Source organism: Nicotiana tabacum, chromosome 14 (genome assembly GCF_000715075.1).
Source record: "Nicotiana tabacum cultivar K326 chromosome 14, ASM71507v2, whole genome shotgun sequence".
Classification (NCBI taxonomy): Eukaryota; Viridiplantae; Streptophyta; class Magnoliopsida; order Solanales; family Solanaceae; genus Nicotiana; species Nicotiana tabacum.
The window spans coordinates 5035346-5062765 of NC_134093.1; the positions used below are offsets into that span (position 1 = coordinate 5035346).

Genomic DNA, 27420 nt, shown 5'->3' on the forward strand with positions numbered 1-27420 from the left:
CAAATATTGAGGTTGTAGAAAGGTGCTTTGGACCTCAATGCAAGAGCATTGTGGTTGGTTTTGGGGGTGGGATAACCGGTAAGGAATTAAAATATGGTAATTCCTCTAAGGCTGCACTGTTGGATGAGCTAAATACAACTCGAAAAGAAAATCTATCACTAAAACGACGACCGGATAACTTGGAGGATATAGTCACACAACTTGCAAGCACATACTTTAGTGAGCCTTCATCAACACCATCTTCAACTGAACCAGATACAAGCATTTGAAAGGTTAGAAAACTTTTACCAATCTTTTATAACTATCACATGTTATATTCATTTATTTAGCGACATTATCACTTTCTATTGCCATGGCTTTCTTTATACAAATTATAGTTCTACTATAATATGATGAGTATTTCTATATCAAATGAATAAATAGAATTTTCTACTATTTTTCATGTAAACAATTCAGGTGCCTTGTCTTTTTTTGTTGAAGGATGAAATAAATAAATAACTGCTATGCATGAACTTGTTGATCACCATCCAACTTCACTATGAAAGGATTTTATATTTCTCAATCTCTTATTTATCGATCACTTATAGAATCTATTTTTCTTTAGCTAAACTTTTTCCTTTTCTTTTATGTTAAATCGACACGATTATATAGTATTTTATCTAACTTTGGTACTTTTCTACTCTCAAGAATGTGCTATAAATTTTTCACAAATATTTATGCATAGATAGTGAACTTATTTCAAGTATTCAGAGAATTCTTAATTCACTGGCATATTACTAGATATTAGTTAAGTAATCAGATACCTCTGCTCCTAAATTTCTACAGAGATCTCTATTTTGTTCTTCAGAAGTGTAACTTTCATATATGCTTTAGCACATAATTGTTTCAGTAATATATAAAAAGCAGTAGCAAGTTCTTCTAGGTACAAAAAGAAATGGTAGTGTCTCTACCATATGTGTTAGATATGGTAGATCAATAAACCTTCATCCCGCTCATCGATCATAGCCAATTTTGCTGGTGGTGTTCCAGTATAGTTGAATTTAATTGGAGGATTTTGAGGAAAATCTGTTGTGTAAACTCCTTTGATGCCAAAGAAATGTGCTTGTAAAACTGTTGTAGTTGGCATGACAAATGTAACGTTGTTTATACTAGCAACAACTCTGCTTCCATTAGCCTGTTTGCAAATTGGACATGGATTAATTCCTAACCCTACCGTGAAAAACAATGAATGGCCCACATTTTGTGGAACTTTACCAGGGTATTGTTTTCGAGTTGAGGCTTCGAAGAGAGTGAATAAAATTGTTAGCCACAGGGTCGCATTTTTGGGCGGAGTGTTTGTTAGGGTACCACATTTTGTGGTTGTTGTTGCAGCCGCGTTATCGACTGTAAAGGGTGCATCCACGAATGGAGAAGCAACAACCATGTATTTTCCTAAACCTTGATTAGCTGTGACAATTAATTTGTGGTTTGGCCACGGGCAATCACAATTGTGTCTATTTTGAAAGGTTTTACGGTAGGTAGCATCTACTTCAACTACAGACATTTTATGGCCAGCAATCTTGAAAAAGAGTTCTTCTTTGAGTGGAACATTGATAATTCGCAACAAGTAAGATTTTCCGGGATCAACACTCAACTTGTATCCACCTGCATATCATATATGGTCCAAAAATTAAATTTTCATGAAACCCAAAAGTAGCGACCTTTTTTATTTTTCTTTTCAACTCTTTCTGATACTAAGAAGCATTAGATAGTATCATTCAAGATACAAACAAACAGAACAATAGTAGATAAAAGATAACTGAAATTTCATGAATTAGCGTGTTTGATATTTTTTTCTCAATGTAATTATGTGTAATGATATATTTTGTTTTCTTTTAATAATTTCTATTTTTAGGAACTTGTCTATAACGATTTTGAGTGTTGTAACGACCCGGCCGGTCGTTTCGAGAGTTATAGTCCCGTCCCCTCCCCTCCCCTCTTCCCCTCCTATTTTCTGCTTCATTTGTGTTCTACAGCTGTATTATGGTTTATCGGGTTAGTTGGTTCTGGTGCGAAGTGATTTCAGAATGAATTGAGACACTTAGTCTCTTATTTGAAAACTTAAGTTGGAAAACTTGACCAGATGTTGACTTATGTGCAAATGACCTCGGATTTGAATTTTGATGGTTCTGTTAGCTCCGTTAGGTGATTTTAGACTTAGGAGCGCGTCCGGATTGTGATTTGGAGGTCCATAGTAGAATTAGACTTGAAATACCGAAAGTTAGAATTTTGAAAAGTTTGACCGGGAGTGGACTTTTTAATATCGGGGTCGGATTAGAATTTCGGAAGTTGGAGTAGGTTCGTGGTGTCATTTATGACTTGTGTAAAATATTTGAGGTCAATCGGACGTGATTTGGTAGGTTTTGACGTCGTTTGTAGAATTTAAAATTTTCAAAGTTCATTAGGCTTGAATCCGTGTGTAATTCGTGTTTTTATGTTGTTTTGAGGTAATTAGAGGACTTGACTAAGTTCATATCGGGTTATAAGACTTGTTGGTATGTTTGGTTGAGGTTTCGGGGGCCTCGGGTTTATTTCGAGTGGTTAACAGACTTGATTTTGAGTTAATGAAGCAGATGAAGTGCTGCTGCTACTAGTGTAACCGCACCTGCGGAGTGGGCATCACAGGTGCGAGCACGCAGAAGTGTGGCATGAATCACAAAAGCGACCAAGGAAGAGTTGGGCAGAGGTCGAAGGTGCGAAGACTTTCCCGCACCTGCGATGGTCGCAGAAGCGAGCAGAAGAGCACAGATGCGAGTTTCATCCACAGGTGCGATGGATTTCCCGCACATGCGATATGCGCAGATGCGGTCCGGTCATCGCAGAAGTGGAGGCACCTGGATAAGTGACTTCAGCAAAAGAGGAAATTTTACCGCAGAAGCGGCTCCGCTGGTGCAGATAGATGGCTGCAGGTACGAAAAGCCTGAAAAAAATAAGGGTTTGCGATTTTAGTCTTATTTCAACATTTTGGACTCGGATTTGATCATAAATCTTGTTTCCCCATTGTTTTTCCCCCCTAGATTGTGTGGTGTTGAGGTGAAATTTTGGGGTTTGAGGCTAGGGATTTGGAAAGTGAGTTTTGGGGATTTAAATGGCCATTTGATGTCGGATTTTGATAAATTTGGTATGGTTAGACTCATGAGTGAATGGGCTTTCGGGTTTGTAACTTTTGTCGGATTTCGAGACGTGGGCCTAGGGGCCGGGTTTGAGCCGATTTCGGATTTTTGGCTATGATTTAGTACTTTTCTTGTGGAATTGATCCATTTAGCCTATATTGATTATATTGTACTACTTGTGACTAGATTCGGGATGTTTGGAGACCGATTTGAGAGGTAAAGGCATTTCGAAGTAGAGATTTGCTCGGTTTGAGGTAAGTAACGCTTTCAAACTTGGTTCTGAGGGTTCGAAACCCCGAATTATATGTTATGTGATTGGTATTGAGGTGACGCACATGCCAAGTGACGGGCGTGCGAGTGTGCACCGTGAGAATTGTGGCCTGATTGATTCCATGGCACTATATAGTGACTCTATCTTGTTGATATCCGTGTTTTCATCATGTGATAAAGTAACTAAGCTGTCAATCATGCTGGATATCATGTTTAGGCTTTATGCCGGTACTGGTGGGATCCCTAGTGGTCGTTTCTTGCTATCATCTCACTAATTTCATTGATATTATGTACTCAGTCATGTTCATGCATTTCATATCATATCTCAGTCTCAATTGTTATTTATTGATACATCATATCATTTTTTCGGGCTAGTTTTCATGATATTGTGAGTCTGTGAGTGAGACTAGAGAGATTGATGACTGAGTGAGGCTGAGAGCCTGATTATAAGTGACAGTTATGGGATCAGGCTGCACGCCGCAATGGTTATACGAATCTTATGATAGCGCTTGGGCTGTAGGAGCCCTTTCGGAGTGTGTACACACCCCCAATGAGCGCGGTTGATATTATTGAGAGATTGATCTTCCCTGGACATGGATCTTGTCCGAAGTACTTGATACCTGGAGATGGATCTTCTCCACAGGGTTGGATTGGCCTTCCTCGGTACTGGGCGACTTATAGTCAGTGATATATATGTTCCGAGATAGATCTTCCCTGGGTCGCATAGGGCATATACAGTACCGAGTGATTGAGAATTCGAGAGTGTGAGCACATGAGGCTGACAGCATGGTGCATCACATACAGCATGTGCATTGGCATGTAGAGATAGGAGAGTTATATTCTTTACACTGTTCGGATCTGTTGTACTTTACTGTTTTGAGTTGCCTATTTAATTTGAAAGCATGCCTTCGTTTCTTCACAGTTATTTCTATTTTATCTGTATCGGTTGAGTTCGTCACTACCTTTCAGTCTAAAGTTTGGACTTGTTACTTACTGAGTTGGATGTACTCACGTTACTCCCTGCACCTCGTGTGCAGATCCAGGCATTTTTCGTCACGGTGGCGGTTACTGATTTAGGCTTCAGAGTTCGGAGACTACCAAGGTAGCTACACAGTGTTCGCAGGCTTTGACTCTCCTTCTTTATCACTAGATGTATTTTCAGTTTATTTTTATAGACACTATAGTGGACTATATTCTGATTTAGACGCTCATGTACTTAGTGACACCCCGAATTTGGGTTGGATTGTATCGTATTTTGGGATTTATCCTGTTTTCAAAAAGGTTTCTTTAATGTTAACTGCTTCTGTCTTTATTTTCAAGGTTATTCTTACTGTGATGAGTTGTTAAGTAGAGGCTGGCCTAGTTCCACGATAGGTGCCATCACGATGGTTGATTTGGGGTTGTGACAAGTTGGTATCAGAGCCTAGGTTATATAGGTCTCATGAGTCATGAGCAAGTTTAGTAGAGTCTTGCGGATCGGTACAGAGACATCTGTACTTATCTTCGAGAGGCTGTCGAACCCTTAGGAAGATTTCACTTTCTTGTATTCTATCATGCAGAATTGATTCAGCTTGAAACATAACTCCTTGAATTCCTTCCACACATTCGTGTGCGCATGTGAGCGCTCGGTATTGGTTGTGAATCACCGGCTTGTGATTCCATAAACGAGGTTCGAGATGAGTATTCTGTGTTTTGGTAATGGGCCAGTCTAGAGGACTTGAGGCCAGGGTTGGACCGCTGCTTAAGTTTGGTAGTTTCGGTTATGAGAACTTGTGAGTTTGGACTCATGCAACCGGTAGTGTCCCTATAAGTGGAAAATTGTGGCTCGATGAGCTGTCGAATGGCTATATGATGAGTGTCATGTGACTGCGGGTGTGTTCAGATGGATTGAATATGACGAATAAAGTTTACTCTTGACTCAAGACTTTGCTATGGGGTATTTGATTTCTGTCTTGATTTGACGTATAGTGTCGAGTTGTGAGTGTATTGAAGGATCTTTAACGTTGTTTAATTGTGGAACAAATAAAATTCCCATGTCTTGTTAATGAGTTTGGACTCAGGAAGATTAAGTGCTTGTGTAGTAATTGTGGCTGCGAAAGGGTATAGCAAGGTGCCAATTTGAAGCTAAGCAGGGGGTAATCTCTTGCAGAGTAATCTATGTAGGTGTGTTCCTTATAATGTTGAGCGGGAGAGCTTCTATTCTACCAGCGGAGTGTATGTGTTGAGATTTGAATTTGAATCTGGGTGAGAAAGTTGACTTGACTGTCAAGAGAATAAATGCGAGCTTAGTGGGTAATTGAGGTACTTTATGGTTTGTGTTACCTGAGCTCATGAAGCATTTTCGTTGAATCGACTGCGGGATTATGACAATAGTAGAGTATGGGTATGGTGAGTTATCAGATGTTTTATTATATGACTTTGAGCCAAGTGGGGGAGTCTGCTATCTACGATTTGATTTCATGATTATGTGTTGTATTGGTCTTTGCCCCAGGCATACTTCTGGATTAGTTATGACTTGTAGAGGTTAAGATTGAGGATGGCTCGAGTAAGGAAATTTCTGAATATGGGCTACATTGCACTTTATAAAAAAAAAATCATCGAATGAATAATTTGTTATTTTGAAGAATGTAGTATGCACAAAGTATAAATTTTATTGGTGATGTTAAAGCAGGGTTACCTTTTTGGGTGTTGTTGTGCTAACGGGGCATGTGTCTTTCGGCCCGTTTGGTAGGTGCAATTTGGAATTGAGCAAAGTGGGTGTCTCGGTTGTGGTACTTCGTGGTGCTTAAGAAGAATACAATGGCTTATGGGCCATAGGACGGTGTCATTTTATGTTAGGATGTCTTGTAGTGAGCTTTGGGTAAGGATCATTGTGTTCTGACAAGGAGAAGTGTCAACTTGAGGGTAATTATAATGTGGTGAGATCTACGAATGTTTTGGTGGCAATATTCTTGGGTTTGGTGATCTACGTGGCTTGGTCGAGTCAGAAGAATTTAGTTCTGAGGGCTTGATTAGGTGAAAATGGATTTTTAAGTATTCTTGATGGTTTCTACCATGGTTTGAACTGGATATTTTCTACCGGTGTGGGGAACGTGTTGTGTATTATGATTTTCCCCTGGAAGGAAGCAAGAGGAAGGTTTCTAAATGACCGGGTATGTAATTTGCTAGTTACCTAGAGTTGATAACGAGATTCTTGTGCTTGTCACATGATGTCATGATAAATGTGGTGTGTTGTGTGGGATTAAGATTTACATGTACAAGGTGACAGTTCAGTCTTAAAAGGAAGATCACGAATTATGGACAGAATGGTCAATTTCAGATGTTTAGATGAATGTTATATATGCTCGGTAATCCTTGAGAAGGGTGCGCATTTCAGTAGGCGAATTGTGTTTTGACTTACGGATGTTCATTGGTATTGCGGTACTCACCTGGTTGATAGACTGCTGACATTCAAATTATTTCTATGTGGCACAAAAGAATTATGAAAGTATTCCTCGTGGGATGATCGTGCATGAAAGACGTGTTAGTCATTCGAGTGTTGGAGTTGGGATCAGTTATGGTGGTTCATGTGTTCTATGAATTTGGAGACTGGGAGTTCTCCGAAGTATATTGTTTCAGGGTTACGGCCTGCTTGAGGTGAGTGTTTTATTTAAACTTAGTGGAGGCACTAGTTGCGCTAATTATTTGTGATAGCTACGCGCTATGAGTTTGCATATATGTGGGGTTTGAGCCCATGTGCGGGCATCGGAGCGAGTATTCATACTTGGAAGAATGCTTAGGCTATGATCTGCCTAGAGTTGACTGTTAAGTGTAAAGTTATAACGTTTCTCATATTCATACCTTTGTTGAGAACTATCTAGGACATACTTGAGGTTACAAAAAGGCCGATTCCCTCAATAAACTGGGTAGTTACTATTTCTGCATTAGCCTGCCGATTTGAGTTGTGATAGCACACTTTGAACATGCCTACTCTATGGCGTGTTATTTATACCAGTCCAGGAGCATGTGAATCTTATTTCATTTATCATGTACATGTGTACTTATTTGATTGCTCCTGTATGATATGATTAGACTGAAGGCCTGTAACCATGCCAGGTGGATTATGTTATTGGCACGTGAATTATCTGTGCAGATCTATGTACTGATATTATTGGCACGTGAGTTGTCCGTGCGGGTCCAGATATTGATACTATAGCATGTGAGTTGTTCGTGCGGGTGATGTTAATGTGAGCTATGGGAGAGCTGGCTACCGTTATTAGATTCGTGTGTCTTGGTTCTACTATATGAGATGAGCTCATAACATTACGGTTGTGGTGGTTCTTGTTGAATCTGCAAAACGGCTCTCTTCTTTGAGACATTTTCCATTTTTAGGTACACAGATTGCTCAGTTTGTGGCTTAAATTATATTGGTGTGGCATGTCTCTGGAATAGTTGTGTTCGATAATATAAGGTCATTGGATCTAGAATAAGTACTATCAAGTTTGACTACGGCATGTTTGGGGGAATAATTTAGAATTCGGCTTAAATAAATGGCTATGGTACTTGTTGAACGAATGAGCTCCAAGACCTATTGATTTGGTTAGTGATTGTGAGTTCCTATATGTTTCTTTCATTATCGGTGGTGTACGAAGATTTTGGAATGAGGTTCTGTTGAATGTGGGGTTTTCTACTAGTACTTGGTTGGTTTGAGTAGTTACGGTGATTGAGAATGGTGTTGCGAGTATGCGACTTGTGTAGTATGTTATGCGATTATATCTGGAGTTATGGTTATGGCTTGATACAGCTTGTTCAAACTCATACAATGTGTAGATGTTAGACTCGGGTCTTGTAAGAAATTTTGGATGTTGGAAATTGGGTTCTAAGTTTTACGGACTAAGGTTAAATTAATGATCATCAATTGTGTTGTGTTGTAAGGCCTATATGGAATAGGAGACGTGGGATCACCCCTGGGTATGTGTATGGTAAGGTGGAATGATGATTCGAAGGTTTAGGAACAACTCTTGGCAGGCAGTTTACATCACAGTTTTGGAGAGCAGTGCAGTGAGAATTAGGTACACAGGTTTAGTTGAGTACAATATTTCACCCTCAGACCGACGGACAGTCCGAGCGCACTACTCAGATATTGGAGGATATGTTGCGTGCTTGTGTTATTGATTTTGGGGGTTCTCGGGATCAGTTTCTGCCACTCGTGGAGTTTGCTTACAATAACAACTACCAATCGAGAATTCAGATGTCTCCGTATGAGGCTTTAGATGGGATACGGTATAGATCTCCAGTGGGTTGGTTTGAGCCTGGTGAGGCTAGGCTATTGGGTACTGATTTGGTTCAAGATGCATTGGACAAGGTTAATATGATTCAGGAGCGGCTTCACACGGCACAGTCTAGGCAGAAGAGCTATGCCAACAGGAAGGTCCCGGATGTGTCTTACATGGTTGGGGAGAAGGTTCTGCTGAAGGTTTTACCCATGAAGGGTGTTATGCAGTTCAGAAAGAAGGGCAAGGTGAGCCATCGGCTCATTGGGCCTTTTGAGGTACTTTAGAGGATTAGGGAGGTAGCTTACAAGCTTTCCTTGCCACCTAGATTGTCGAGTGTTCATCCAGTATTTCATGTTTCTGTGCTCTGGAAGTACATTGGCAATCCGTCTCATGTTTTGGATTTCAGCACAGTTCAGTTGGATGGTGATTTGACTTATGATGTGGAGCCGGTGGCTATTCTGGGTTGCAGGTTCGGAAGTTGAGGTCAAAGAATATAATTTCAGTAAAGTTGCAGTGGAGAGGTCATCCAGTTGAGGAGGCTACTTGGGAGACCGAGCGGGAGATCCGGAGCAGCTATCCACACCTATTTATGGCTCCAGGTATGTTTCTAGACCCGTTCCAGGATGAATGTTTGTTTAAGAGGGGGAGGATGTAACGACCCGGCCGGTTGTTTCGAGAGTGGTAGCCCCCCCCCCCCCAATTCTCTATTTCTTTTGTGTTCTAAAGCTGTATTATGATTTATCGGGTTAGTTGGTTCGGGTTCGGAGTGATTTCAGAATGAATTGAGACACTTAGTCTCTTATTTGAAAGCTTAAGTTAGAAAGGTTGATCGGAAGTTGACTTATGTGCAAACGGCCTCGGATTTGAATTTTGATGATTATGTTAGCTCCGTTAGGTGATGTTGGACTTAGGAGCACATCCGGATTGTGATTTGGAGGTCCGTAGTGGAATTAGGCTTTAAATGTCAAAAGATGGAATTTTAAAAAGTTTGACCGGGAGTGGACTTTTTAATATCGGGGCCGGATTAGATTTTCTGAAGTTGGAGTAGGTTCGTGGTGTCATTTATGACGTGTGTGCAACATTTGAGGTCAATCGGACGTGATTTGCTAGGTTTTGACATCGTTTGTAGAATTTGGAAATTTCAAAGTTCATTAGGCTTGAATCTATGTGTAATTCATTTTTTTGATGTTGTTTGAGATGATTAGAGTACTTGACTAAGTTCGTATCGGGTTATGAGACTTGTTAGTTTGTTTGGTTGAGGTCCCGGGGGCCTCGGGTTAATTTCGGGTGGTTAACGAACTTGATTTTGAGTGATGAAGGACCTGGAAGTGTTGTTGCTACTGGTGTAACCGCACCTGCAGAGTTGGCACCGCAGGTGCGAGCACGCAGAAGCGTGGCATGAATCGCAGAAGCGACTAAGAATAGTTAGGCAGAGGTCGCAGGAGCGAAAACTTTTCCGCACCTGCGATGGTCGCAGAAGCGGGCAGAAGGGCACAGATGTGATGGATTTCCTGCACCTGCAATATGCGCAGATGCGGTCCGGTGATCGCAAAAGCGGAGGCAGATGGATAAGTGACTTCCGCGGAAGTGGAAAGTTTACCACAGAAGCAGCTCCGCAGGTGCGAAAAGCCTGGGCAGAATGTTTAAAAAATAAGGGTTCGGTATTTTAGTCTTATTTCAAAATTTTGAACTCGGACTTAGGCGATTTTGGAGAGGATTTTCGAGGGCATTATTGAGGCAAGCTTCTTGTACTCATTTTTTTTATCATAAACCTTGTTTCCCCATTGCCCCTCCCCCCCCCCCCCCCCCAGATTGTGTGGTGTTGAGGTGAAATTTGGGGATTTGACGCTAGGGATTTCAATGGCCATTTGATGTCGGATTTTGATAAATTTGGTATGGTTAGACTCGTGAGTGAATGGGATTTCGGGTTTTGTGACTTTTGTTGGATATCGAGACGTGGGACCGGGGGTCGGGTTTGAGCCGATTTCGGATTTTTAGCTATGATTTAGTACTTTTCTAGTGGAATTGATCCCTTTAGCTTATATGAATTGTATTGTACTACTTGTGGCTAGATTTGGGACATTTGGAGACCGATTTGAGATGCAAAGGCATTTTGAAGTAGAGATTTGCTCGGTTTGAGGTAAGTAACACTTTCAAACTTGGTTCTGAGGGTTCGAAACACCAAATTATGTGTTATGTGATTGGTATTGAGATGACGCACATGCCAAGTGACGGGCATGCGGGACCGTGAGAATTGTGGCCTGATTGATTCCATGGCACTATATAGTGACTCTATCTTGTTGATATCCGTGTTTTCATCATGTGATAAAGTAATTAAGCTGTCAATCATACTAGATATCATGTTTAGGCTTTATGGCGGTATTATTGGGACCCCTAGTGGTCGTTTCTTACTCTCATCTCACTGATTTCATTGATATTATGTACTCAGTCATGTTTATGCATTTCATATCATATCTCAGTCTCAGTTGTTATTTATTGATACATCACATCATTGTTTCGGGCTAGTTTTCATGATATTGTGAGCCCGTGAGTGAGACTGGAGAGATTGATGACTGAGTGAGACTGAGAGCCTGATTATGAGTGACAGTTATGGGATCGGGCTGCACACCGCAATGGTTATATAGATCTTATGATAGCGCTTGGGCTGTAGGAGCCCGTTCGGAGTCTGTACACACCCCTAGTGAGCGCGATTGATATTATTGAGGGATGGATCTTCACAGGACATGGATCTTGTTCGAAGTACTTGATACCTGGAGATGGATCTTCTCCACAGGGCTGGATTGGCCTTCCTCGGTACTGGGTGACTTATAGTCAGTGATGTGTATATTTCGGGATGGATCTTCCCTGGGTCGTATAGTGCATATACAGTACGAAGTGGTTGAGCATTCGAGAGGGTGAGCACATGAGGCTGACAGCATGGTGCATCATATACAACATGTGCATTAGCATGTAGAGATAGCAGAGTTATATTCTTTACACTGTTCGGATCTGCTGTACTTTACTGTTTTGAGTTGCCTATTTAATTTGAAAGAATGCCTACGTTTATTTACAGTTATTTCTATTTTATCTGTACCACATGAGTTTGTCACTAAATTTCAGTCCAAAGTTTGTACTTATTACTTACTGAGTTGGATGTACTTACGTTACTCCCCGCATCTCGTGTGCAGATCCAGGCGTTTCTGGTCACGTCGGCGGTTGCTGATTTAGGCTTCAGAGTTTAGAGACAACCAAGGTAGTTGCACGGCGTTCGCAGGCCTTGACTCTTCTTCTTTATCACTAGATATATTTTTAGTTTATTTCTCTTGTCATTATAGTGTACTGTATTCTTATTTAGACGCTCATGTACTCAGTGACACCCCGGTTTTGAGTTGGATTGCATCGTATTTTGGGATTTAGCCTATTTTCAAAAAGGTTTCTTTAATGTTAACTGCTTCCGTCTTTATTTTCAAGGTTATTCTTACTGTGATGAGTTGTTAAGTAGAGGCTGGCCTAGTTCCACGATAGGCGTCATCACGACAGTTGATTTTGGGTCGTGACAAGTGTATTAGCTCCGATCCCTATTTACTACTTCCTCTGTGTTATATTATAGTTACGTAACTTGTTGGGGTGTTTGGTTTTGGTTTCGGGTGAGTTTCGAAGTTAAATGGGACACATAGCCCCTACGTTGGAAGGTTAAGTCATAGGAGTTGACCGCAGTTTAACGTATGTGAAGATGACTCCAGAATGGATTTTTGATGGTTCCAATAGCTCTGTATGGTGATTTTGGCCTTAGGAGCATATTCAGATGTTGATTTGGAGGGTCCGTAGGTCGTTTCGGCACGATTTGGCAAAAGTTGGAAAATGGAAAATTTTTGGAAAGAGTGACCTGGAGTTGACTTTATTGATATCGGGATCGGATCCTGATTTCGTAAGTTAGAATAGGTTTGTAATGTCATTTATGACATGTGTGCAAAATTTGGTGTCAATCGGAGTTGTCTTGGTATGAATCGGCATTGGTTTCAAAATTCGGAAGTTCATGGTCTTGAATTTGGGTTGGGATTCCTATAATTTGTGCATTTTGATGTCATTTGTGGACTCGAGTAACTCCGTTATGTATTGTGGAACTTGTTGGTATATTCGAATGGGGTCCTGGGGGCCCTGGGTGTGAATTGGATCATTTTTGGATTTAGTGATTTGCTGAAGTACTGTTGTTCTGGTGTCTTCGCACGTGCGGAGGGTCTGGCCGCAGGTGCAGTCTCGCAGGTGCACCTTGGTCATCATAGAAGCGGAGGAGCCAGCCCAGGCCTAGTTTCACAAGTGCGGACCTCTGAGCGCAGATGTGCTTACGCAGGCGTGGCCGTTTGCTGAAGCTGAATTTGAGGAGAGGGGCTGGGACAGGACCGCAGGTTCGGTCTCCTTCTCCACAGAAGCGGGCTCGTAAGTGCAAGCCATGGACCGCATAAGTGGAACCTCTAGACTTAAGTCAACTCCGCACCTGCGATGGTTTTAGGCAGGTGCGGCGTCGCAGAAGCGACGCAAGGGCCGCAGATATGAGGATCGCTGGGCAGAAAAGGAGAAATTCGAGGGTTTGATTTCATAATTCATTTTGGGACTTTGAGAGCTCGGTTTGAGGCAAAATTTCGAGTGATTATCTATGGAATTGTTGAGGTAATAATTCTTAACTCGATTTTGGTTAAATTACACTAATCTATCATTGTTATAATTATGTAATTAAGGATTGGAGTTGGAAAAATTGGGGAAGAGTAGTAGAACTTCTTAGACTAAGTTTTTGGGTTTTTAAAGGTAAAATGAGGTCGAATTTGGATAATTCTTGTATGGTTGGACTCGATATCAAATGGGTGTTCGGATTTTATAAATGTTGTCAAGTTCCGAGACGCGGGTCTGGGGTGACTTTTTGGGTCGATTTTTCAATTCTTTACAAAGATCTTAATTGAATTGCTTAAATTAGTTTCCTATAGCTATATTTATAGTATGAAATTGTTTTGGCTAGATTCGAGGCGTTCAGAGTTGAAAAATCGAAGGAAAGGCCTTCTAGTTGATTGATTTAGCATGGTTTGAGGTAAGTGACTTGTCTAACCTTGTATAGGGGAAACTCCCCTTAGGATTTTGTATTGTTGTGATAATTGTTATATGTAAAAGTCGTGTACGCAAGGTGAAGAGTGCGTACACTAGCTAAATGTGAAACTTTTGGTTTTAACATGTTGTAGTCCTCATAATCAGTCTAATTTTACATGCCTATTTGTCTTATCTCTTATTTGCAATTTATCTTACATGTTTAGTTGAATTACTTGCTTTCTTTTATTCCGTATTCATTATTTATATGTTCAATTTTTACTTAAAATTACTATTCTTGAAATATCATGTTGTTGAATTTGATATTGGGTTGAAAAAGCCATAAAGTACTAAGACATCATTTTATTGAATTACTCTCCGGTTGTTATTGTTGAGACTTGTGTACATTGTGGTTGAGCCGTGGGCTCCTTATTGTGAAATTTTGTTATTGTTTGGTTTTCTGGGAAGTTGTGATATTTGGGCATTTGAGGTACGAATTGTGATACGTTGTGATGTTGATACGCATGTGGTGGTATAAGGTCTGGGTGTTAAAACGCATACGGTGAGATAAGGTGGGTTTGATACGCGTGGCTAGTAGGGGAACTACTAGAATCTATGTGGTGTGATAAGGTAGGCTAAAACGTGGGATGCTATTTCAGGAAAATAATTTTTAAAACTAAATATAAAGGCTCCCGCGGTGATATAAGAAAAGGTTGTGAGTTATTTTTATGATTTGGGACTATGAGGCGGTACCTCGGTAGTTGCCCTTATTGATCTTTCTTTATTTGTTGTTGTTGCCTTGGTTGTTTGTTTTCTTAACATGTTAATCATTGCTTCCTTCCATGTTGTATTAACTGTCTTGATTTTGTGTTGTTAATTTCCGTAAATTTCCTTATTGCTTCATTTCCATTGTCTTTATTAAATCATTACATCTTTCACCTTGTTTTCTTGTTATCTCCAGTAGGGCCTTGACTTGACCTCGTCACTACTCTACCGAGGTTAGGATTGGCACTTACTGGGTACCATTGTGGTGTACTCATACTACGCTTCTGCTCATCGTTTTGTATAGATCCAGGTACTTCTTATCAGTCCTGACATTAGTCAGCTGAGGTTGTTTTGGAGACTTCAAGGTACACGTGCCTGCGTCCGCATACCTTGGAGTCCCCTTCTATCCTTTTTTTCCTTATTTCATTATACTATCTTAGACAATGATGTATAGGATTGTTCAGAATTGTTATTACATCTTGTGACTTATACTTCACCAGGTTTTGGGAGTTGTACATTTTGAATTACAGATTTTACTTATGCAGTTGTTAAAGTTTTGAGATATTACATTGTTATTTCAATTATTTCGCATGTTGATAGACTTACCTATTTTTAGAGACAAGTTGCCATCACGACTTCCTACTGAGGGAATTTGGAGTCGTGACAAGTTGGTATCAGAGCTCTAAGTTCATAGGTGTTATGAATCACTAGCAGGTTTAGTAGAGTCTTGTAGATTTAGATGTCCCCATATGAGGCTTTGTATGGTAGAAGGTGCCGATCTCCGGTGGGTTGGTTCGAGCCGGGTGAGGCTAGGCTATTGGGTAGGAAATTGATTCAAGATCGACTTTATACAACCCAATCCAGACAAAATAGCTACGCGGATCGGAAGGTTCACGACGTTGCATTCATGGTTGAGGAGCAGGTCTTGGTCCAGGTTTCACCCATGAAGGGTGGAAGAAGGTCAAGTTGAGCCCTAGGTACATCAGATCTTTTGAGATTCATGAGGGGGTTGGAGAGGTGGCTTACAGACTTGCATTACCACCCAGTATAGTTGCAGTTCATCTAGTATTCCATGTTTCTATACTTCAGAAGTATCACCGCGATCCTTCTCATGTGTTGGATTTCAGCTCAGTCTAGTTGGACAAGGGTTTATCTTATATTAAGGAGCCGGTGTCCATTTTGGGTAGGCAGGTTCGAAAGTTGAGGTCGAAGAACATTGCTTCAGTGAAGGTTCAGTGGAGGGGTCAGTCAGTTGAGGAGGCGACTTGGGAGACCAAGCATGATATGCATAGCCGTTATCCTCATCTTTTTACCACTTCAGGTATGTCTCTATACTCGTTCGAGGATGAATATTCATTTTAAGAGGGGGAGGATATAACGACCCGACCAATCGTTTTGAGTGTATTAGCGTCGATCCCCTATTTACTGCCTCGTCTATGTTATATTGTAGTTACGTAACTTGCCGGGTTGTTTGGTTTTAGTTTCGGGTGAGTTTCAGAGTGAAATGGGACACATAGTTCCTAAGTTGGAAGGTTAAGTCGTAGGAGTTGACTGTAGTTTGACTTGTGTGAAGATGACACTAGAATTGAGTTTTGATGGTCCAATAGCTCCGTATGGTGATTTTTTCTTAGGAGCGTGTCCGGGTGTTGATTTGGAGGTCCGTAGGTCGTTTCGGCATGATTTGGCGAAAGTTGAAAAATGAAAGATTTTTGGAAAGTTTCACCGGGAGTTGAGTTATAGATATCGTGGTCAGATCACGATTTCGGAGGTTGGAATAGGTCTGTAATGTCATTTATAACTTGTGTGTAAAAATTGGTATCTATCGGAGTTGTTTTGGTATAAATCGACATTGGTTTCGGAATTCGGTAGTTCATAGTTCATAGGGTTGAATATGGGTTGCGATTCGTAGAATTTGTGCTGTTTGATGTGATTTGTGGCCTCGAGTAGGTCCATCATGTGTTTTGTAATTTGTTGGTATATTCGAACGAGCCCCCCCCCCCCCCAATGTGAATTAGATGAAAATCGGTTCATTTTTGGACTTAGTGATTTGTTGAAGTGATGTTGTTTTAGTGTCTTCGCACCTGCGGAGGGACTGGCCGCAGGTGCGCCTTGGTCATCGAAGGAGCAGAGGATCCAGCCTAGGCTTCGGTTCCCAGGTGCGGTCTTCTGACCGTAGATGTACTTCCACAAGCGTGGCCTTATTCTTCGCAGAAGCGGAATTTGAGGAGGGGCCTAGGACAGGACAGCAGGTATGGTCTCCTTCTCCGCAGAAGCGGGCTCGCAGGTACGAGCCATGGACCGCAGAAGCAGAAGACTTGGACTCAACTAGAATCCGCACATTGGATAGTTTTTCTGCAGGTGCGGCGTAGCAAAAGCGGCACAAGGGCCGCAGATGCGAGGATCGCTGCAGAAAAGGGAAAATTCGAGGGTTTGATTTCATAATTCATTTTGGGACTTTGAGAGCTCCGTTTGAGGCGCAATTTCAAGGGATTTTCAGAAGAATTATTGGGGTAAGAATTCTTAACTCGATTTTGATTAAAATACACTAATCTATCTTTGTTATTATCATGTAATTAAGGATTGGAGTTGAAAAAATTGGGAAAAAGTAGTAGAAATTCTTAGACTAAGTTTTTGGATTTGAAAGGAAAAATAAAATCGGATTTGGATAATTCTTGTATGGTTGGACTCGATATCGAATGGGTCTACGGATTTTATAATTTTGGTCGGGTTCCGAGACGCGGCCCGGGGTGACATTTTGGTTCAATTTTTTTAATTCTTTTCAAAGATCATAATTTCACTGTTTAAATTAGTTTTCTATAGTTATATTTATAGTATGAAATTATTTTGGCTAGATTTGAGCCGTTTGGGGTTGGAAAATCGAGATAAAGGCCTTCTAGTTGATTGATTTAGCATTGTTTGAGGTAAGTGACTTGTCTTACCTTGTGTGGGGGAAACTTCCCTTAGGATTTGGTATTTTTGTGATAATTGTGATATGTGAAAGTCATGTACGCAAGGTGACGAGTGCGTAGCTAAATGTGAAATTTTCGGTTTTTAGTTATGTAGTTCTCTTTCATGCCTTAATTGAGTTACTTTAACATGTTGTAGTCCTCATAATTAGTCTAATTTTACTTGTCTACTTGACTTATCTCTTATTTGAAATTTGTCCTACATATTTAGTTCAATTACTTACTTTCTTTTATTCCGTATTCATTATTTAACTGTTCAATTTTTACTTGAAATTGCTATTCTTGAAATATCATGTTGTTGAATTTGGTATTGGGTTGCAAAGGTCGCGGTTCCTATTAAGGCAAAGTGAAAGTTGTGAGACATCATTTTATTGAGTTACTCTCCGGTTGTTATTGTTGAGACTTGTGGACATAGTGGTTGAGTCGTGGGCTCCTTATTGTGAAATTTTATTATTGTTTGGTTTTCTGGCAAATTGTGATATTTGGGCACTTGAGGTGCGAATTGTGATACATTGTGATGTTGATACGCATGCGGTGGTATAAGGTCTGGGTGCTGAAATGCATGCGGTGAGATAAGGTGGGCTTCATACACGTGGCTATTAGGGGAACTACTAGAAGTCATGCGGTGTGATAAGATGGGCTAAATCGCCGGATGCTATTTCGAGAAAATAATTTTTAAAACTAAATGTAAAGGCTCCCGCGGTGATATAAGAAAATATTGTGAGTTATTTTTATGATTTGGGACTACGTGGTGGTACCTCGGTAATGGCCCTTGTTGATCTTTCTTTATTTGTTGTAGTTGCCTTATTTATTTGTTTTCTTAACATGTTAATCCTTGCTTCCTTTCATGTTGTATTAACTGTCTTGATTATGTATTGTTAATTTCCGTAAATTTCCTTATCGCTTGATTTCCATTGGCTTTATTAGTATATCATTATATCTTTCTCCTTGGTTTCTTATTATCTCCAGTAGGGCCTTGACCTAATCTCGTCACTACTCTACTGAGGTTAGACTTGATACTTAATGGGTACCGTTGAGGTATACTCATACTATGCTTCTGCACATCGTTTTGTGCAGATCCAGGTAATTCTTATCAGTTCCGGCATTAGTCAGGTGAGGTTACTTTGGAGACTTCAAAGTACACATGCCCGCGTCCGCAGGTATCGGAGTCACCTTCTATCCCAATTTTTCTTATTTCATTACACTACCTTAGGCAGTGATGTATAGGGTTGTTCAGAATTGTTATTAAATCTTGTGACTTATACTTCGCCAGGTTTTGGGAGTTGTACATTTTGAATTACAGATGTTACTTATGTAGTTGTTGGAGTTTTGAGTTTTTAAGTTGGTATTTTAATTATTCTGCATGAAGGCTTACCTAGTTTTAAAGACTAGGTGCCATCACGATTTTCTGCGGAGAGAATTTGGGATCGTGACATTGCCTCTTCATTCTTGTTGTCTCCTTCCCCCAACCCCCATAATATTAGGGAAAAAGGAAAAAGGTGTCAACAAAGGCACATCATAAATGGAGATGGTGCTTACATATGGTTTAGCTCTTTTTGGGACTTTTTAATCAAGGTTATTTGAATTGCAGAAAATTTTGTGTCTTATGCTTTACAATTTATAATCACCAAGTTTGATTTATTTACTCCAATTTTTCAATTAATATGGTGATTAAATTTATTCATTTATTTTTTTAAATAAAATAGTTAGAGAAGTTTTTACTATACAGGCATGAGCTTATTCTTTTAACAGATTAAAAAATTAAAGGATGAAGATGTCATTGAAGAAAGTACAGAGCAAGTTGATGCATATTAAATTTTATAGCTTTCTTAGCGATTGTGTAGGGATGTTGTCATTTGTACATATGTTGCAATTTTATTTTCTCTCTTTTAGGAGTTGATAATGAGAAAGCCATATAGTTTAGATGGGTATATATTCTAGTAATGTGTTGTTTTATTAGTTCTTTCTAATTGACTGACTAATTTTATGTTAATACATGTGGTTATTTATCATTCTTTTGATGTGTGTGTAAAAGTATATGAAATAACGAATGATATTGCGCAAACACAGAGAAAAAGTTATGAATTATCTAATTGCATTTATCAAAATTTCATATTAGCAAAGGAAAATATGGCCCTTACAATTATTTAATAATTGGATTGTCAGATTGTTGAACAGGTATTAGTGAAAAAATTGGTCGATAAAAATATTATCGTTAAAAGTAACATACAAATAACGAAAGGAAACTCCGATCGCTAAAAGTAATTATAGTAATTGAACTTGTGGTTGTTTTTAACGAGCTTTAATGACCGGATGACAAATCAACGAGGGAACAATTCGACTGCAAAAGAGTAAGTATAACGACCATAAACTATGTCGTCGCTAAAAAATCTTTAATGATCGAACTCCAATCCGCTCATTAATTTTTAACGACGGCACATTTAGTGACCGGCGACGACTAGTTTTTGTCCGGTCACTAAATACCTTTAGTGACCATATTTGAACTTTTAACGACTGAATTTTTCCTCGCTAAAAATCACTTCTCTTGTAGTGGAACACATAATGAATTACTTTATTAGAGCTAGAGTTACCTCATAACTTGAGGGGTTGGTTTAAAATGAAAAATAAAACTCTTGAAATGTACTGCTCTCAAGAATAACGACAAATTCAGTGTAATCCCACAAGTGAAGTCTGGGGATGGTAGTGTATACGAAGACCTTACCCCTACCTTCAAGAAGGCAGAAAGACAGTTTTCCGGTAGACCTTCGACTTAGGAAAGGTAAAACGAAGGGCAACAACAAGCACACAAATCAAAAAATCGAAGAGAAAATACAAAATTAACACTAGGCACTACAATCAAAAAGCCGAAACAAAAGCAATAAGATGTAATAACAGATGTCAAGGAATACGAAAATACACAAATGACACTAAGTCATGTACTAAAACTATTGTTACAGACAAGGACAACGCTCGACTACCTAATACGTTACCTTTATTTTAGACTATAAATTTCAAAAATCTTTATTTATTTCTTAAATTTCGTACTAGTCAAAGTCTGTTTACATATGGGACGGATGGAGTAAACTTTATATTTTACTTGTAGGAAGTGAAAAGGTCTTAAAAGGAAGGAATCTCACATTTGCCCATAGAACTTGTGGGGCTCTCAGCCAACTGCCTAGCTACAACCTCTAATGTTATCGCAAGTAAAATAGCCAAAGCAAGGCTTAGAAGCATAAATGCTTTTAGTCCCATTTCTTTTTCTTGCTTGAAAACTATATAAACTACTATATCCGTTCCAATTTACGTTAACATGTTTGATTGGGCACGAAATTTAAAAAAAAATGAAGACTTTTGAAATTTGTGGTCCAAAACAATTCAAAAAGGGGCCCAGAGTATTTGTGTTGTTATAAAAACTTCTCATTAATGATAGAATTGTAAGTTTAAGTAAAATTGTTTCCAAATTTAGAAATGGGTCATTCTTTTTGGAACTGACCAAAAAGAAAATAGGTTCACATAAACTTGAATGGAGGTAGTACTACTTTAGTTTGTGATATGAGGGAATTAATGAACATTTTGCGTCTATTTATAGCATCATCATCTGAATATTTTGGGGGCTAAGATTAAATATTACATTAATGGAATACCAGACATGTTATTAAGTTGGTAGCTGCAAGCTGGATATATAGATTGTTTATTAAACTCAACTTCATAAAGCACCTTCAAAATGTTTTTTTTATTTATCTGTATTGGAATCCGATTAAATCTGAAGTCGCACCGGAAATCAGGGGTAGAGGGAGAGTATTGCTGAAGATTTAGGAGGAATCCAGTAGCTTTAGCTTTTTAGGGCCATAAAACTAAAATTTTCCCCGATTCCTAGATTTTCATGTGCTATACCACACCATCTGCATGCATCCGGGCAATCGGACCCAAACCACCTAAAATTTTGCTCAGCCATCAAAAATGAACTAAAGAACAACAGTCATCGCCATGACCGTTCCCCATTTTTTGGTGTTTTAGGGTCATAAAAATGGAATTCGGCCCGATTCCCAGATTTTCATGTGTTATAGTTCACGCCATCTTCATGAATCTGGGCGACCGGATCCGAATTGCCCAAAATTTTACCGGACTATAAAAAACGACCTAAGAAATAATTAGTCATCGTCTCACGATGATCGTTCCTCGTTTTTGGTATTTTAGGATCATTAAACTAGAATTCCGCTTGATTCCCAGATTTTCGTGTGCTATAGCACACACCATCTGCATCCATCCGGGCAACCGGACCTGAATAGCCTAAAATTTTTCCAGACCACAAAAAATGACCTAAGGAACAACAGTCATCGTCTCTCCATGTCTGTTTCTCGTTTTTAGGCGTTTTAGGTCAATAAACTGGAATTTTGCCCGGTTTTTAGATTTTCATGTGCTGTAAATCATGCCATCAACATGTGTCACGACCCAAATCAACCCTCCATAAGGTGTCGTGATGGCACCTAGTCTTTACGACTAGGTAAGCCTAATATTACGAAAAATGTAAAGAAAACACAACATCTTAAAGATAAACAACGTATTGTGAATAGCCAAACAAAAATAGTACCACTCGACATATACAAAATATTTTTCCAAGACCCGGAATATCACTAAGTCACAAGCTGTTATAATCTATATAGTTCTATACAAAAATTTGAAGATAATAAAGAAAGTCTCTTGGTGAGGGAGTAGAAGGGGACTCCGAAGATCTGCGGACGAAAGCAGAAGTACCTTGAAGTCTCCTAGAATCAGCAGCATGCGCTAACTCCAAGGCTGATAGCTCGTACCTGGATCTGCACATGAAAACATGTGCAGGAAAGGGCATGAGTATACCACAATGGTACCCAATAAGTACCAAGCCTAACCTAGGTCGAGTAGTAACGAGGTCAGGTCAAGGCCCTACCGGAACAAATATATTAAATTAAAAAGTAAAAGATATAAGTAAACTTTACGGTAACATAGTTAAAGAAATTCTCAAAAATTTAACAGTTAAGGGAGCCCGTCCCGTAAACACAGTGGAAAATCTCTCGGGATACTGTCCCGTAGTTTCAAATGAATATGCAGTACAGGGAGATCTCCCGAAATACGTTCATAGTCCCAAAGTAAATATGCAGTGCTGGGGGATCTTCCGGAATACATCCGTAGTCCCAAAGTAAATATGCAGTATAGGGGGATCTCCCGGAATACGTCCGTAGTCCCAATTTAAATATGCAACGCAAGATGAAATGGCAGGTATGACATTGAGTTATACAGTTTATACTAGACACAGATAAGGCAAATAAGGAATTAAATAAACATGACACACAGAATGTCAATTAGGCAGTTAAAACACATACGCATGCTTCTCTAGTCTAAATTTCACAATTAAACGTATTAGTGCAATTTAATAAGGAAAAATAATTTACGATTTAGAAAGGAAAAACGGAATTTTTGCAATAATAGCCCGTGTACGTACTCGTCACCTCACGTACACAGCGCCCACACATCAATTAATATCAAACACCTTAAGGGAACCCTTTTCCCCCATTTCCATTCAAATCTCAGATTTTCAATTGGGGAATCCTTTTCCCCCATTTCCAAACTTCTACCCTCAATTTCCTTAATTAGACGAGGAAAACAATAATAGATAAATGTATTATGATCAAATTAGAATTAGAATTTGTTACCCAATAGTTCTCCTACAAAAACCCTCGAGAAATCGTCTCCCACCGAGCTCTAAATCGAATTTTGTGTTATGAAATTTCAAACCCTCGAAATCCTCTTTTCTGCCCAGCTATTTCCGCACCTGCACTCATGGGGCCGCATCTACGGTCACGCACCTGCGGAAAAATCATCGCAGGTGTGAAGGTCACTTATCTGGGCTGGGTCCACACCTGCGCGCTTGAGTCCACACCTGCGGATGCGCTTCTGCGCTCAATCGCCCACTTCTGTGGAACCTTGGGTCCTTCTCACCTCCGTATCTGCGACTGCCCTTCCGCAGATGCGACTCCGCTCCTGCGGCTCGCTCGTCGCATCTGCGACCACTGACTCCCCGGCCTAAAAGCACACCTGCGATCCAAGCCTCGCTTCTGTGAGGCCGCACCTGCGGACTCCCCACCGCAGGTGCGAAAACACCAGAACCATCAAAAATCAGAAATTCCTCTAAATCCAAGCTTTCACCCGTTAAGCATCTGAAACACACCCGAGGCCCCCGGGACCTCAACTTAGTCGATCCTTTAAACCACGTCGAAGAACACCAAAATCATGAATTAAGCACGGATTCAAGCCTAAGAATTTAAAAAATTTCAAATTCTACAAACGACGCCGAACCACAACAAATCTAGTCCGAATGACCTCAAATTTTACACACATATCACAAATGAAATTACGAACCTACAGCTACTTTCGAAATTCCATTCCGAGCTCGATATCAAAATTTCCACTATCGGCCGAAATCGCCGAAAAACTAACTTTCGCCAATTCAAGCTTAAATCTACTACAGACCCCCAAAACATATTCTGGACGCGCTCCTAACCCCAAAATTCACTCAACGGAGCTAACAGAGTCGACAGAATTCTATTCCGGATGCGTCTTCATACAGTTTCGACTACGGTCCAAACTCTAAGCCTAAACTTACAACTAGGGACTAAGTGTCCCAAAACTCCCCGAATTCCATAACCAAACACTCCGGCAAATCCCAAAAGCAGAAAAAAAATATGGGGAAAGCAGATATTAGGGGATCAGGGCTCAAATTCTCAAAATAACCGGCCGGGTCGTTACAGCATACATCCCGGTGGTCGCACCCAAACCACCTTAAACTTTGTTGGACCATAAAAAATATCCTAAGGAACAACAGTCATCGCCTCGCCATGTCCATTCCTCATTTTTTGGTGTTTTAGGGCCATAAAACTAGAATATCGTTTGATTCTAAGATTTTAGTGTGCTATCGTGCATCTAGGAGACCAGACCCGAATCGCCTAAAATTTTTTCGGACCATTAAAAATGACCTAAGGAACAATAGTCATAGCCTCGCCATGAGCGGTCCTCATTTTTTGGTATTTTAGGGCCATAAAACTAGAATTTCTTCCAATTCCTAGATTTTTGTGTGTTATAACCTACGCCATCTGGATGCATCAGGGCAACCGAACCTGATGATAAGTGGTGATTTTACCACTCATTCTAATCTCTTTTCTTTAGTTTTTGAGTCCTTTAATTATAATATGAGGTTATTTATGGTGTGTACTTCTAGATTTTCAGGTAATTGATGCCACGAAGAGACTTGAATTCAAGTGAAGTGGAACTGAGCAAAATATTGTACAAAAGTGCAAAATCCTTCAGTGATTCTGCATCTGCGGAACACTGTCCGCATATGCGACCTCGCATCTGCGAGCTGGAAGGCCACACCTGCGGAGTTAAGCTTCACTGGGACCGCATCTGCGGCAAAACTCCGCACCTGCAGAGTCACTGGTGCGACTATATTGTTCGCATCTGCGGAGAAAGGGAATTCTACATGGGCTCGCACCTGCGATGGCTTATCCGCATCTGCGGAGTTGCACTTGCGCCACAATGTCCGCATCTGCGGAGTAGGCAAAATCCCCTGAGTTCACGCACCTGCGATTGAAGGCCCGCATTTGCGGAGCCGCACCTGCGAGGATCTTTCTGTAGGTGCGGTTAACGGGTTTCTGGCCTGGGCAGTATTGACATTTCACATTTTCTCACCTCCAAACCCACAAATACACGATAAAATCATATCTTGAAACATCTTTGGCTTATTTTCAGTCCATACACTAGATAGAACAAGTTTTGGAAGCTAGGGTTCTTGCCCACACGCTTGGGCCTTAAAGATTTGAAGCTTTTGGTTGAGAATTTCTTACTCTTTTATGCTCATTTCTTCATTTTTGTGCTTTGTATTATATATTTAAGTGTGTAGTATTTATTTTCAACACTTGAATCTTGTTTATGGAAATATTCATATTTAAAGTGTGGATTAAATACCTTGTTGTGCTTATGTATTGAACGATTTTTATTTATTATGAAGCGAGTTGTTGTTTCTTTAATTATTCTTGTTCTTAAATATTTCCAAAGGGATTAGCTAACCCTAGGACTCGCCCATTCACTTCGGATTAATTTTGAAAAAAATAATTCGGGGTTGGAAAAGATTAATTAACAAGAACTTAAGGCGTTAACCCTCACTTTATAGATTCTACCTAGGGATAGGAATGAACTACTTGTAGCCATATTCGGGTGTGCTTAATCTCTTAATTATTTTAGGGATAATTCAATTAGGAAGTCTTGTTAGTCTTCGAGAGAAGCTAATATAGAATTGTTATCTGAGGCTAATAAATAATAAACTCGTTCATATTTATAAAATCGTGAAATATATTGGATCGTTACTTGAGTGTAAATTCCGATGCACCCATGCTTGTATCCATTGATCATTTTACTTGCTTTCTAGGTTAGTTTACGCTTTTGGATTTATCTATAATATTTTCTCAACAACCATTCTAACTGTTTGGCATTGCATAATAAGTGATAATTCTCTTACATTCCTAATCGCCTATATATTGTTCTCTGTGGGATTCGACCCCAACTCATAGTTGAGAAAATTATATTGCATGCGACCGTGTCCATTTACTTTTTAGTAGTGAATTTGGACGTCATCACCTGAACAACCTACAATTTTGCTGGACCATTAAAAACGACCTAAGGAACAATAGATATCGCTTCACCACGAATGTTCCTCATTTTTTATCGTTTTATGGCCATACAATTGGGATTCTGCCCATCTCTCAAATTTTCATGTGTTATAGCCTACCTCATCTGCATGCATCCGCGAGACCGGATCTTAACCGCCTAAAATTTTTCTAGACCATCAAAAATAACCTAAGGAACAATTTGATGGTCATGACCGGATCTTAAATTTTAAATCTTCGTTACGTCTCTCTTGAAGAGTTGAACTCACGCTTATTCTCAAAGTATAAATTTAAATTTCATTTTCTTAGGATCACATGTTTTAAAAGTATTAATAATTCTCAAAGTATTAAGACCGTATATATATATATATAAGAGATCTTTATTTTTTCTTAAATTTTATGCCAAATCAACTTACATCATTTAAATTGAAACGGAGAAAATAACTTTTATGCCATAAAAAGTATTTTTAATACTTTATACATATTTTTAATTTAAGAACAAGTACTTGAGAGAGAATCGGAATCGTCAAACCACGTGCAAGGGGTTGCTGACCTACAAATTTAAACATGAGTGAAGAAACAGATAATGCAGCAGAAGATGTCAAACAGTCACTTATCTGTTGACTTATCAACGGCTGTTCATGTTTGGCCTTTTCCCAACTTGCATTCACAGACGCCATTTATATCAATTACGTAAATAATACAATTTTAATATATTTATTTCCCAAAATCCAAATTGCATTCACACACACCACGCCACAACCAGTAAATATCAGTCCGAATTTGATATTTATATCAATTAAATAATATAAATTTAATATATTTATTTTTAATTTTAAGTTTCGAGTTTAAACTTAAAAATAAAATCGCCTTCAGTAAAAAATGACTTTATATCTAAACAGGATCTTTTCACTGCAAATGCAAATTAATCAAGTTCTAATAAGATATGAAAACCAGGTGGAAGAAAAAAGGTACGTTGTAACGACTCGGCCGGTCGTTTAGAGTGTATTAGCCCCGAATCCCTATTTACTATTTTTTCCGTATCTGTTTCTGCTTATGTGACTTGCCGGGAAGTCTTGTTTTCGGTTTCGGAGTGTTATGGGATACTTAGTCCCTAAAATGGAAGCTTAAGTCTCAGGATTTTGACCGTAATCGAAATTGTGTGAAGACGAGTCCGGAATGGAGTTCCGTCGGTCCTAAGGCTGTCCAACGGGACGGGTTGTCCCGTCCCGGTCCTGTCCCG

At 39.6% G+C, this 27420-nt stretch overlaps 1 pseudogene; it reads right to left on the reverse strand.

The window, feature by feature from the left end:
* Positions 1 to 2: 2 nt before the first annotated feature.
* LOC107811936 (laccase-4-like) lies at positions 3 to 26857 on the reverse strand (annotated as a pseudogene).
* Positions 26858 to 27420: the final 563 nt, after the last annotated feature.